At 53.3% G+C, this 13,563-nt stretch overlaps 1 protein-coding gene across 3 annotated transcripts in view; it reads right to left on the bottom strand.

The window, feature by feature from the left end:
* LOC140737396 (flavin-containing monooxygenase 5-like) overlaps window positions 1-13,563 on the bottom strand; it is a 114,863-nt gene that overhangs the window by 86,920 nt on the left and 14,380 nt on the right. Inside the window, exon 2 of one of the 3 annotated variants that reach the window (XM_073063879.1) lies at window positions 10,287-10,522. The exons of the other annotated variants lie outside the window; for them this stretch is intronic. The gene's annotated coding sequence lies outside the window, so the exon portion shown is untranslated. The remainder of the gene's footprint in view (window positions 1-10,286; window positions 10,523-13,563) is intronic. 3 annotated transcript variants of the gene reach the window in all.

Genomic DNA, 13,563 nt, shown 5'->3' with positions numbered 1-13,563 from the left:
GTGGTGGAGATGTGGCTGGTGCTGCACTACACTTGGCGTCGGGATCTCAGTGCGGTTATTCAAAATTTCATTGCACTCTAAGAGTGGAGGGAGACAGATGACAACTTTACCATCCAGCAACTCGAGCTGGAAGCCTTCTGCCTTCCTTCCATATGTTTCCACACTGCCTGAGCAAGTTCTAAGGTGGTATGGGAACTGATTACTCTCAATGTTGAACAAGTCAAAGAACTCTGGTCTGACTAGTGAGCGATTGCTCTGATCGTCCAGAATTACATAGGCTTTGATGGCCTTGTCTTTGGCTCCCTTAGGGTACACCTTAGTGAGGCAGATCTTTGAACAAGAACGGCTTGACTGAGCTTGACCGCAAACTTCTGTGCAGCTCGAGCTGACAACAGTTGTCCTGGAGTGAGCCTCTCCCTCCCCGCCGTCCTGTTGTGGGGGTGAAGGAGCGTTGTCAGTTTGTGGTAACGGGCCAGGATGCATGGCCCCATCGTGATTAGTGCTATTACATTCCGGGCACTTCACGGAGATCGTACACTCTCTAGCAAGGTGAGAGGTAGAGGAACAGCATTTAAAACATATTTTTTTCTCCTTGAGAAGGGCCATCCTCTCTTCAAGGGGTTTTTTCCTAAACGTTCTGCATTTTTTGAGGGGGTGGGATTTGTTGTGCAATGGACAATTCTTGCTAGGGTCATTGTTAGTTGTAAAGGCTTCAGTTTTACACACTGAGACAGATTTATTAATGTTGAAATTATTCGAAGTGGATTTAACTGGCTTGGTGTAAATTGTACTGCTTCCTGGACCCATGAGGCTAGGGTCGTTTCGCTTCTTCGCCTCCTTGCACACAAACCTAGTGAAATACTCAAAGGGAGGAAATCGACCATCGTTCTCTTCCTTGTACTCTGAGCCAACAGACACCCACCTTTCCTGCAGCCCAAATGGAAGTTTGTCCACGATTTGTCTAATCCCGTATGAAGTATCTAGGTATGACAGACCAGTTAAATAGCCATCTTCTTTGGCACCTTGAATCTCCATGAGTAAATCTCCGAGCTCTCTTAACTTAGTGTGGTCCTTGGCTGACACCTTAGGAAAATTTTCCAGACGTCGAAATAGTGCCGTTTCAATAATTTCAGGGGCCGCATAGCACTCCCGAAGTCTCTCCCATGTAAGGCTAGCTTGGGGTTGTTAATGTACACTGAACGTATGCGTCTCACCTGTTCGCATGATTCTTTTCCCAGCCATTTCGTCATAAGATCCAACTCTTGGGTTGCTCCGAGCTGGACTCCGTGGATAGTGTTGGCGAATGAGGAGTACCATGCACGGTAATTTTCAGGTTTATCGTCAAACTGATACAGCCCTGAAGTGACGAGATCTCGTCGTGCTAAATACTGTGCCATGGGTTCAACTGCAAGTGGCATGCTGGCTGGGGGAATATGTCTGCGGGTATATGACTGAGGGTGTACATTTGTTATGGAATTTGCTGTTCTGAATTCAGCCTTTGCCTCTCCTCTCGCCAAATCTGGTAAGTTTGGTGTCAAGAAGTACTTGTCATCAGCCCTTTCATTCTTGAATTCATCGCGGAGTTGCAAGGGTAAATTGTCTTCCTCGGATGGATGAGATGCAATTGGGCCTCTCTGAGTCTCCTCCTGAGGTGGGATGTTAGCATATAAGTATGGAGAGGAAGAACGAATCTTCAAGTTCATTGGAGATCGGACATAGTTGCTTGTGCGTTCCAATCTGGTCCTTACTGAAGTAGATTTTACGTCATCCAGAACATGCATTTCTTCAGCACTTTCTATTATCTCTGCTTCCACCCTGGCAGCTTCTGCTTCTCGGTGTAGTGTCAGCACTTCTAACGCTGACGCTATCCCTACCTTTTCCAACTGGTTTTCTGGCAGCCGCTTCCTTTTGGTTTTCGGCTTCTCTGGCAGCCGCTTCCTTTTGGTTTTCGGCTTCTCTGGCAGCCGCTTCCTTTTTCAATTTTGCTTCTTGTTCGGTGTACAACACTTGCACCTTGGTGGCTTCTGCCTTAGCTCTTGCACGGGCAGCCTTACTTGTTGATGCCCTACTGCCCCTGTCGCTGGATGGCAACGACTTGATGCTGGATCGTGATGCCATTGTAGCACTTGAAAACACCTGGTAATGTCGCCTTTTCAGTGTAGTGTTCTCGCACAGGTGTAAAAGAACTCTGAACTAAACACCAAGCATAAACCAGTCAATGGGGCGGTCCCAGTAAGATTAACTGTTTACTGTTCACTCTTCCACATTAACGTACGGTGAAAACTGTTGTTAAAACTATACAAAATATATACAGTATTTGTTTCATTCTTGACATCACATTTACATCATAAATACTTGCAAAAGTAAAACTACAACAACTATATTTACATTAAAGTGCAACATACAGTCAGAATCTACCTACGCCATCGACTGGCTTTAAATACACTTCAACACAAACTATCCGCAACTCTTTAAATAACAAAAAACATAAACTTTATCAACCATCATTACTTCTAACAGAATCAGCGTTAACATTTTTAATTCAACATATCGATTATCTTATGAACTTACGGCGTTGCTTCTCTAATGTTTCTAGTGCGTAGAAAGAAAACTTTTCTCGCGCTGATCCTGCATACACATAAGCCCCCCCCACCCCCTTCCCGTTTCTCCAAACCGGTATTTTCCCACAAGACGCGGCATAACCGGGTGTGACGTCATCGCATGCCGCGATCTATCACAGACAACAAATTTACTTTAAACAACCTTAACTTTAACTAGAAAACTATAACAAATGAATTACTAAAGCGAAAATATAATAAACTAAACAAATGCCTTAAAGGCAACACAGTTTTTATTCAGAGAGGAGTTCGCAGCCCCACTCACTTCGTGCATAAGGTAGCCAACTCCCAATTTGTCGGTTTACAAAGGTCATACTTATACCCAAAAGCAGGGTACTACATTCGCAAATATGGTTACCGATTCAAATCCATCAATTGATTGGCTATTGCATAGCTAAACACGCGAAATACTCGGAATAAGCATAGACGCAAATGTAATACTTGGAATGGGTATGGATCGCAAGGTTCCTCTTCTTTGTGGTGGCCACATGCTGTCTGGCATCTTATTTTAGCTACCTCTTCCCTGTCCTCCTACACTTCCCCAATGACGTATCCTCTCCCTGGTCCTGTCTACATAGTTTGCTACACTTACCCCTCGCCCACCCCTTCTACACGTACCCCTTACCCTCTTCACATTCTCATTCCCTCCTGTGATCATGAAATGATCACTCATCAATATCGTGAAAATCCTCTGGTGCAGGTTCGAGGAGTTCGGTGGCCTCGATGGTTGCCCGTACTACCATCAGCGGCTTAGCCGGCAGCAGGTCCCCTAACGAGGCCATCATGTGGTTCAGGACACATTTGACAATGGCGATACAGACAAAAATCCCTATAATGGCCGTCAGCGCGTAAATAGCCCCATTGATCAACCAGTCGTTCCACGCACTTAGTCCCCAGTCCCACCATCCTGCCCAACCTGTTCCTTCCTTGATGGATCCTAACTGTTCATCTATTTTGTTGATATACCGCGTTATGTTGGCAGTAGCATCGTCTTAATGCTCCCCTGGTGGCGTTCCCGAGGCTCATGAGACCACAGGCCAGATAGTTCAGATTGTGGGCCGCCATAGCGGCTCCTGATGCCCCCAAAGAGAAAAAGCCAGCTGCCCCGTATCCGGCCACCTGACCTGCGGTTAGGGTGGTCAGGACTTGTAATCTGCACAAAATTCCTGGGAGACCTCTCTCTTGTACCTCCCAGGCGGGCGGCGTGAGGGACCCCAAGTTCCGGGGCAAGGGACCGCAGTAGGGAGGAGGGTGCCATAGGCCACCGAGGAAGGGTCAGGGTACTCCAGGAAGTTGGTAGCAATGCCGTTATAGAAGAAAAAATACCCCGGGAGGGTATACATGGTCTCAGTGCAACCCTGACCCTTTAGGTGTATGGCATCACTCCATTCTCCTATACCGGCAGAGGCGTACACCCGTTTGGTACCCCTGCGATATTCAGGTCGTAGGAATACATGATCATTGACTTGGAGGTGGGTGTGGTTCCCCTCCCCACAAAGAAGTTGCACCCCCTGGGCCAGGGACTGGCACTTTGTCTCATGGCAAGAGCAAGAGATCCCTAAGGGGTCCTTGGTGGGGTGACACTCCCTTTTCCTACAGGGCTTGGAGAGGCAGGTGACGTTATTCGAGACATACACGTCTGAACATCCCCACCCTGTTCCGAAGTAGCAGTTCTCATATACTCGGTCACCCTTCGGGGGCTTGGGATTCCCCTCCCACCAGAGATCTTTTCTCATCCATGGAAGGAGTCCATGATTTGACCGCTTACTGATGGACGGGGGAAATGGGCAGTCCGCGACAGGGGCCGTGGAAGAGTCATAGGTGAATTCCACCCTCTTTCCCTCAGGCAATGTTTTGCTGGCGGGGGCACATCGGAAGGGTTGATCCCAGTGCAGGAAAATGGTAAAGAGTGAGGAGACACTGGCGGGGTGGGGATAGCAAACAATGGTTGTAGTGCCATACAGTCGTTTGTGCACGTTCCACGATTCCTGCAGCTCGGGGGTGATAGGGACAGTGGAATTGTTGTTCAATCTTTAGTATTTCACAGATTCTTTGTTTACTTTCCCAATGAAGTGCGGGCCGTTATCAGAGGAGAGTCTTTGTGGGATACCAAAACGAGGAATAACTTCTTTCAGCAGTATTCGCACTACCGTGGAAGCCTTGTTGTTCGTTGTGGGGAAGGCTTCAATCCATTTACTGAAGACGTCAATTATAACTAAACAGTACTTGTGACAATTCACCTTAGGTAACTCAATAAAGTCCATTTGTAATGTGTCAAATGGTCCTGCTGGGGTTGGGGTGCACCCTTTATCACATCTAATAGATTTACCCGGGTTTACTTTATGGCAAATTAAACAACCCCTTGCCTGTCTCTCCGCTGCCTCATTCAAACTGGGGGACCACCATGTTTTTAATACACATTCCCTCCGTGCCGAGGTGGGTGTCAGATTGGAGGCGGTTGACCAGGACAGGCAGGAGAGTATCAGGAATACAAGTCTGGCCTGCTGGGGTCTGCCAGAGGCCCGTTGCGTTATTAATAATACAACCATGTTTCTTCCAAACATCAATCTCTGCTGCAGGGGCGTCCCCCTGTAATCGCGCGCTGTCAGATATGCCTGGGCTATCAACCGGCAGAAGGCGTGGGGCCAAATCCACAGTTATTGTTTTAGAGGAGGCGGCTCGCTTGGCTGCCAGGTCTGCCCTGTCATTGCCTTTACTTACGGGAGAGTCATCGGATAAGTGGGTGGCACATTTTATAATAGCAAGCGTACCGGGAAGATGGATGGTTCGGAGCAAATTGTCAATGTAGGCAATGCTTTTGCCAGCCGACGTTTGGAAGCCCCGCTGCGCCCATAGTGTGCCAAAATCGTGAGTGACCCCAAATGCGTAGCGTGAATCCGTGTAAATATTGGCTGTCCGACCCGAGGCGAGGATGCATGCGCGAGTGAGGGGGAAAAGCTCAGCCTGTTGGGCCGAGACCGGTGGGTGGAAGGCTGCCGTCTCCAAGGTGGTGTGTGGGGTCACAATGGCATAACCTGATTGCCGGCCATCGTCCGGGGAGACAGAGGACGAGCCGTCCACAAGTATCAGGTCCGGATTGTCGAACTCAATGTCCTGGAGGTCTGGCCGCGGGGAAATGAGGAAGTGGTTTCGGTCTACGCAGGAGTGGGGAGGCTCGGATAGAAGGTGGGGCGGGTGATCCACAAAGGTAGCCGGGTTAAGTGTGGTACAATAGGTGAACGTCAGCAACGGATTATGGATAAGAGCAATCACATAGTGGCTGAGTCTCGCCTGAGTGAGATGTTGAGTTTGGTGCGTGGTTAGGAGGGTAGTTACCGCATGGGAAGAGTAGACCGTCACTGGTTGATGTAGGGTTAAGTTGGATGCTGCGGTGACCATAAGGTAACCGGCAGGAAGTATTTGAGTGCACGGGGGGTATCCCTGGGCTACCGGGTCCAGCGGTGCTGAATAATAGGCAACCGGACGCCGCTGGTCCCCATGTGTCTGGGTGAGAATAGCTGTTGCACATAAATCGACAATGGAAACGTAGAGCTGAAAAGGCCCGTCATTCAGTGGCCGACCCAGTGCAGGTGGGGCAGAAAGGGAGGCCTTAAGAGAGTTAAAAGCGGCCGATTGGTGCTCGTCCATTATCAAGGGAGGAGGGGCCTTTGGAGAGGCTAAAGGGGTGAGCAGCTTAGTCAGACATGCAGCGTTAGGGATCCACTGCCTGCAAAAGTTCACTAGCCCAAGGAATTTACGCATTTGCTTTGGAGTCTGTGGAGGGGGTGTCTGGGTTATGGGTCGAGTTCTGTCAACCGTAAGTGCTCGATCTGCGGCACTAAGCAGGACACCTAAAAACTTCACCTGTGTCTGAGTTCATTTCACCTTTCAGAGGAATTACGTATCCCAGGGAATGTAGGGCGTGGAGGAGATGGTTTGTGTCCTCCTCACAGGCGTGCTGAGTGTCGCTAGCCAAAAGCAGGTCATCAACGAGCGCTGAGTTTTTGGGGAAGGTGAAGTCCTTCAGCTGGCCACAAAGGGTCTGTGAGAAAATAGTGGGGGAGTCCCTAAAGCCCTGGGGAAGTCGGGTCCAGGTGTATTGGCGACCATGGAAGGTGAAGGCGAATAAGTAGCGCGAATCCTCAGGTAAGGGTATGGAGAAGAAGGCGTGTTGTAAATCTATAATGGTGAACCATCGTGCAGTGGCGGGTATCTGGCCCAGAATGGTTGCGGGGTTGGGGACGGCGGCATGCAGGGAAGGGATTGTCATTAATTGCCCTTAAATCCTACACCAAGCGCCACTCGTGGAGTCCGGGCTTTGGCACTGCTAAGATCAGGGTATTACAGGGCGAAAGGCAGGGGACCAGGACGCCCTGTTCTACGAAGGAGGTAATAAGCGGGTGGACACCCTGAACGGCTTCCGCTTTGAGAGGGTACTGCGGGATCCGGGGCAATCATGAGTTGGGCTTTACCTGTATCTGGATGAGGGCTACCGGGGTAAGGCCTACGTTGGTCTTGGAGGTTGCCCATATCTCAGTGGGTGGTTCGCAGCAGGGGTCAGTCGGAGGCTGATGGTGGTGCAGGGTCCCTGAGGTGTCACATTGTTTGTCGAAGAAAAGAATACTACCACTTTCCACTTCCTGTGGGTTTCCCGACAGGGAAGGGTCTGCCTGCTGCAGCACCCTAAAGACGGCGGGGCCCAATTCCTTAGCTGCATGACCCTCGTTTACACGGAGGGTTATATGGGGGCTTATTCCAGGGGACTGCTGCCACAGGAAGTCTGGGACATGGGCGGCTAGGACTATGCCTGCCTCTGCAGTCACAATGGCAAAGACTGAAATTGGGAATTTCAGGGTCAAATGGGGAGTGTATGGGGACTCGAGGGCGACTGGTGAGCAGGAGGGGAGGTAGGCGAGGTCCAACGCCCACCATTGTGGGGGAATGTGAAGCCAGAACACCCAATGGGTAGGAGGTTCGGTCAGGGTGAGACCATCACTGGTGCAGGTAACGGTGGGATGGAAACGACAGAGTATATCCCTTCCGGCCAGGTTGACGCCCAAGTTGGGGGTCACCGCAAATCTGATAAGGGACTCGTGGTGGTTATAGCGAGTGGGGAGTTCTTCGGTCATCTGGAACTCCTGCACCAGAGCTGACAATCCCGGAAAGGGGAGTCCAGAGTCGGAAAGGGGGAAGGCGTATCGAATGCAAATATCACGGTCCAGGGTGGAAGTGGTGGCCCTGGTATCAAGGAGGAAGGGTATGTGTACAGAATGGACCCAGAGGTGAAAAATTGGTTCGTCCTCTGCAGACAGAGAGAGGACCGGCAGGTTGTGTGGATGGCCTTGAGAGTCCCATTCGCCCGCCTCACGTCATTGTCGGAAAGGGTTGGCGGTTGTATAAGGGGGCCTATTCCGTGGGGATCCAAGTTGACCCATATCCCAGGGTGCCAGCGCAGGGAAACGGGGAGGGCAGGGGTCAGTCGTTCGGGGGCAATACCGCCGCCAGTGGCCCCTCTCGCCGCAAGCGAAACAGTAATCTGTTGGCAGTGGCATTCTGTTGGGCAAGCGCTGGGGACCCCTGGGAGAGGGTGGACGGGCAGGTCCATATGATCCATCTGGATGTTTGTAATACCCATTTCCATAGTCATCTACCCACCCGCAGGTACACACCACAGATTCCATCAGATACCCTGTTCCCCCGTCAGCATCGGGGAGGGCACTGTATCATTTCTCGCTTAACAAGAGTCGGCGCAGATTTGCCCTGTGCCCAGAAATGGGTTACCAGGTGCCGCATCTGGCTTCTGGTCTTGTCAGCCCAGTCTAAGGTATGGGTCTTTATGGCCTTCGAGACCTCGTCTGGGAGGCACTGGATAAGGATGGCCCTGAAGTGTGGGGAGGGCTGTCCAGTGTTAAATGCCACATCCGCCGCATTAGTGGCATAAGTGGAGCAGAAACAAGTTAAAAAAGTCAGGACTGTCCTCTTCCTTTTTCGGGCGGGTCTCCATCATGAGATCTAAAGGTTGTTGCAAAGCCCTTCGGAGAGCTCGGCAGACGCGTTCCGTTTGCTCCCTTCCACCAGGAACCTCCCGTACCAAATCCTCCCAGGTTTCTAATGGGCCATTATCCCCCAGATTAGCCCGCCATTGTTCTGCCTCAGTAGTGGTGAGGGCCATACAACATAAACTAAAAAGATCCCTCGGGGTCGCCCTGTAGATCTTAATAGTACTCAGCAAATAATCAATGAACTCCACTGGTTTCTGCTTTCTGTCCGGAGCGCCCTGCATCACTACCAGCATTTCATTGGGCTTCCAGGGGGTGTACACAGAAACCGTCAAGGGGTTTTGCACAGCATCCTCAGCCTGGGCTGGATTGTGACGAGGGCTGGGGACCTCTCACATTGGCATCTGTCGGGGGGGGGGGGGGGGGGGCTTGGATCTACCCAGATCTTTGGTGGGGTAGGGCCAATCGGGGTACTTTCGAGCAAGGGCTGCGTCAGGATTATCCTCGGGGTCAGTATCATCACTGGAGGTGGTAAAGTCTGAGTCGGGGTCAAACTCGTCCCCTTGGGGGTCTATCGATGGGCCGTCACCCACACAGAGGTTCCGTCTTGTAGTCCATTTACGAGCCATGCGGTTCTTAGGGCTCGCAGGTTTAGTACCTTGTGTCCCCTTTCCTGGTTTTAGCTCGGGTACGGGCTGCAATGGGGTTGGTGAACCGTGGACTTGGGGTCGGGAGTGCATAGGAGGGGGACGATCATGGGCACAGGGGGAGCAGAAGGTTCCGAAGGTACAGGCGGGACGGGATCCGCAGCCCCCGCAGGCGAAGGGACCTGCTGCTCCTCCTCCTCCTCAGTGTCCTCATTAGGGCCAAATAGGGTCTGCAGCCCAGTCATATCCGGTGCCGGCCTTTTATCACCAAGTTTTACATTATGATCATCAATCCTACGCTGCTCATCATAGATTTCACATCAGGCCTTCAGTACCGGCCAGCCCCTGGGTTTTCCGTCACTATCATTGATGGGTATCTTTCTATTTCTTTCATTCACCTCCCAGGAGGTCTGGCGGGAGTGCTCATTAAGTCTGCTGGTCACGGTATACCAACGCGTAATTAGATCTTTCCATTTCTGTGAGATATTCTGTTGCCACACCTGTCTCTCTGCTCGTTTACACTTCTCAAGATCCCAGGTTCCCCCTAATGGCCTAAATTCATTCCCCAACTTATTCATCCGCGCACTCAGTCTCCGTAAATCTGTCTCGTTTTCAGGGAATTCTTTACACATTTTCCATAATGGAGTATTTGGTCCTGTTTTATCTAGAGTCTGGCCCATTTTGGTAACTTACTCTCGCATCCACTTCAGTGTCCTGACCTTCGTGTGGCAGATTTCTGCTCTTAACGACCAGTCTAAGGCAGGATGCGGTTTCAGTTAGATGTTGGGACCAGACCTTAATCAAATTAAATATGTATTGCTCCGGAGCTTCCAACCCCAAACCCCACGCAGGGACTCTAACCCCGCTTCCTAAACCAGGGGACTCGAACCCCAAACTCTACGTAGGGCCTCTAACCCCAACTTCTTAAACCAGGGGACTCGAACCCCAAACTCTACATAGGGCCTCTAACCCCAACTTCTTAAACCAGGGGACTCGAACCCCAAACTCTACATAGGTCTTACCTGTTATCCGTGTCTCCCAACTGAGGTTCTCCGTTTGGTCCGTGGAGGCCGTAGGATGGTCAGCCGGAGCCGAAGGGGTCGGAACGGGGAGTCAGAGAGGGAGAGAGAGAGACCGAGAAAAATCTCTCGGAGGGCCCTTCCGTCTCAACCCGCTCGTACCTGCCCACCGATCTCTTACGCCGAATCCCCAAACTGCCAGCCGTTAGGCTCCTGGCTCGGCTCGCCAAATTGCCAACCTGAAATTATTAACCTGCTCAGTTGAGGAAAAACACCAGAGACACGAAATTACCTCTGAAACGGTTTTTATTCAGAGAGGGGTTCGCAGCCCCACGCACTTCGGGCGTAAGGTAGCCAACTCCCAATTTGTGGGTTTACAAAGGTCATACTTATACCCAAAAGCAGGGTACTACATTCGCAAATATGGTTACCGAATCAAATTCATCAATTGATTGGCTATTGCATAGCTAAGCACGCGAAATACTCGGAATAAGCATAGACGCAAGCGTAATACTTGGAATGGGTATGGATGCAAGCAAAACACTCAAAATAGGTATATAGCTCAAAATACTTTGCCGAACACATTGTCTTGTGGTCGCAAGGTTCCTCTTCTTTGTGGTGGCCACATGCTGTCTGGCACCTTAATTTAGCTACCTCTTCCCTGTCCTCCTACACTTCCCCAATGACGTATCCTCTCCCTGGTCCTGTCTACATAGTTTGCTACACTTACCCCTCGCCCACCCCTTCTACACGTACCCCTTACCCTCTTCATATTCTCACCGCCATGGGCAAAATTTTGACCACAGAGGGGGAGGGGGCTTCCAGTCAACTTGCTGAGCTGGCACCCAGTAGCCCTCACCCTCCAAAACACTACTGGACCAGTCCACATCTATACTGACTCCTGGGCAGTAGCTAATGGCATTGCGGTGTGGATGGCCCGGTGGCAAGACATGGGGTGGGGAATACACGGGCATCCTCTCTGGGGACAGCACCACTGGCATTTCATTTGGGACCAGGCTACCCACAGAAAAATTTCTGTGCACCATGTGGATGCCCATACCTGAAAAGATAACGAAGAGGCAACATTTAACGCCGCTGTGGACCAGGCTGCCCAAATATCATCTGGCACCACTTCCAGCTCTGACACAGACCCCAGGGCACTAGCTGCGTGGGCACACAGACCCCAGGGCACTAGCTGCGTGGGCACACAGACCCCAGGGCACTAGCTGTGTGGGCACACCGACCCCAGGGCACTAGCTGCGTGGGCACACAGACCCCAGTGCACTAGCTGCGTGGGCACACAGAACCCAGTGCACTAGCTGCGTGGGCACACAGACCCCAGGGCACTAGCTGCGTGGGCACACAGACCCCAGGGCACTAGCTGCGTGGGCACACAGACCCCAGTGCACTAGCTGCGTGGGCACACAGACCCCAGGGCACTAGCTGCGTGGGCACACAGACCCTAGGGCAGTAGCTGCGTGGGCACACAGACCCCAGTGCACTAGCTGCGTGGGCACACAGACCCCAGGGCACTAGCTGCGTGGGCACACAGACCCCAGGGCACTAGCTGCGTGGGCACACAGACCCCAGGGCAGTAGCTGCGTGGGCACACAGACCCCAGGGCAGTAGCTGCGTGGGCACACAGACCCCAGTGCACTAGCTGCGTGGGCACACAGACCCCAGGGCAGTAGCTGCGTGGGCACACAGACCCCAGGGCACTAGCTGCGTGGGCACACAGACCCCAGTGCACTAGCTGCGTGGGCACACAGACCCCAGGGCACTAGCTGCGTGGGCACACAGACCCCAGGGCACTAGCTGCGTGGGCACACAGACCCCAGTGCACTAGCTGCGTGGGCACACAGACCCCAGGGCACTAGCTGCGTGGGCACACAGACCCCAGGGCACTAGCTGCGTGGGCACACAGACCCCAGGGCACTAGCTGCGTGGGCACACAGACCCCAGGGCACTAGCTGCGTGGGCACACAGACCCCAGTGCACTAGCTGCGTGGGCACACAGACCCCAGGGCACTAGCTGCGTGGGCACACAGACCCCAGGGCACTCGCTGTGTGGGCACACAGACCCCAGGGCACTAGCTGTGTGGGCACACAGACCCCAGGGCAGTAGCTGCGTGGGCACACAGACCCCAGTGCACTAGCTGTGTGGGCACACAGACCCCAGTGCACTAGCTGCGTGGGCACACAGACCCCAGTGCACTAGCTGCGTGGGCACACAGACCCCAGGGCACTAGCTGCGTGGGCACACAGACCCCAGGGCACTAGCTGCGTGGGCACACAGACCCCAGGGCACTAGCTGCGTGGGCACACAGACCCCAGGGCACTAGCTGTGTGGGCACACAGACCCCAGGGCACTAGCTGTGTGGGCACACAGACCCCAGGGCACTAGCTGCGTGGGCACACTGACCCCAGGGCACTAGCTGCGTGGGCACACAGACCCCAGGGCACTAGCTGCGTGGGCACACAGACCCCAGGGCACTAGCTGCGTGGGCACACAGACCCCAGGGCAGTAGCTGCGTGGGCACACAGACCCCAGGGCACGAGCTGCGTGGGCACACAGACCCCAGGGCACGAGCTGCGTGGGCACACAGACCCCAGGGCACTAGCTGTGTGGGCACACAGACCCCAGGGCACTAGCTGTATGGGCACACAGACCCCAGGGCACTAGCTGCGTGGGCACACAGACCCCAGGGCACTAGCTGCGTGGGCACACAGACCCCAGGGCACTAGCTGCGTGGGCACACAGACCCCAGGGCACTAGCTGCGTGGGCACACAGACCCCAGGGCACGAGCTGCGTGGGCACACAGACCCCAGGGCACTAGCTGCGTGGGCACACAGACCCCAGGGCACTAGCTGTGTGGGCACACAGAGCCCAGGGCACTAGCTGTATGGGCACACAGACCCCAGGGCACGAGCTGTGTGGGCACACAGACCCCAGGGCACTAGCTGTATGGGCACACAGACCCCAGGGCACTAGCTGTGTGGGCACACAGACCCCAGGGCACTAGTTGTATGGGCACACAGACCCCAGGGCACGAGCTGTGTGGGCACACAGACCCCAGGGCACTAGCTGTGTGGGCACACAGACCCCAGGGCACTAGCTGCGTGGGCACACAGACCCCAGGGCACTAGCTGCGTGGGCACACAGACCCCAGGGCACTAGCTGTGTGGGCACACAGACCCCAGGGCACTAGCTGCGTGGGCACACAGACCCCAGGGCACTAGCTGTGTGGGCACACAGACCCCAGGGCACTAGCTGCGTGG

This window comes from Hemitrygon akajei, chromosome 12 (assembly GCF_048418815.1).
Source record: "Hemitrygon akajei chromosome 12, sHemAka1.3, whole genome shotgun sequence".
Lineage (NCBI taxonomy): Eukaryota > Metazoa > Chordata > Chondrichthyes > Myliobatiformes > Dasyatidae > Hemitrygon > Hemitrygon akajei.
This window is presented reverse-complemented; position numbering and strand designations above follow the sequence as displayed.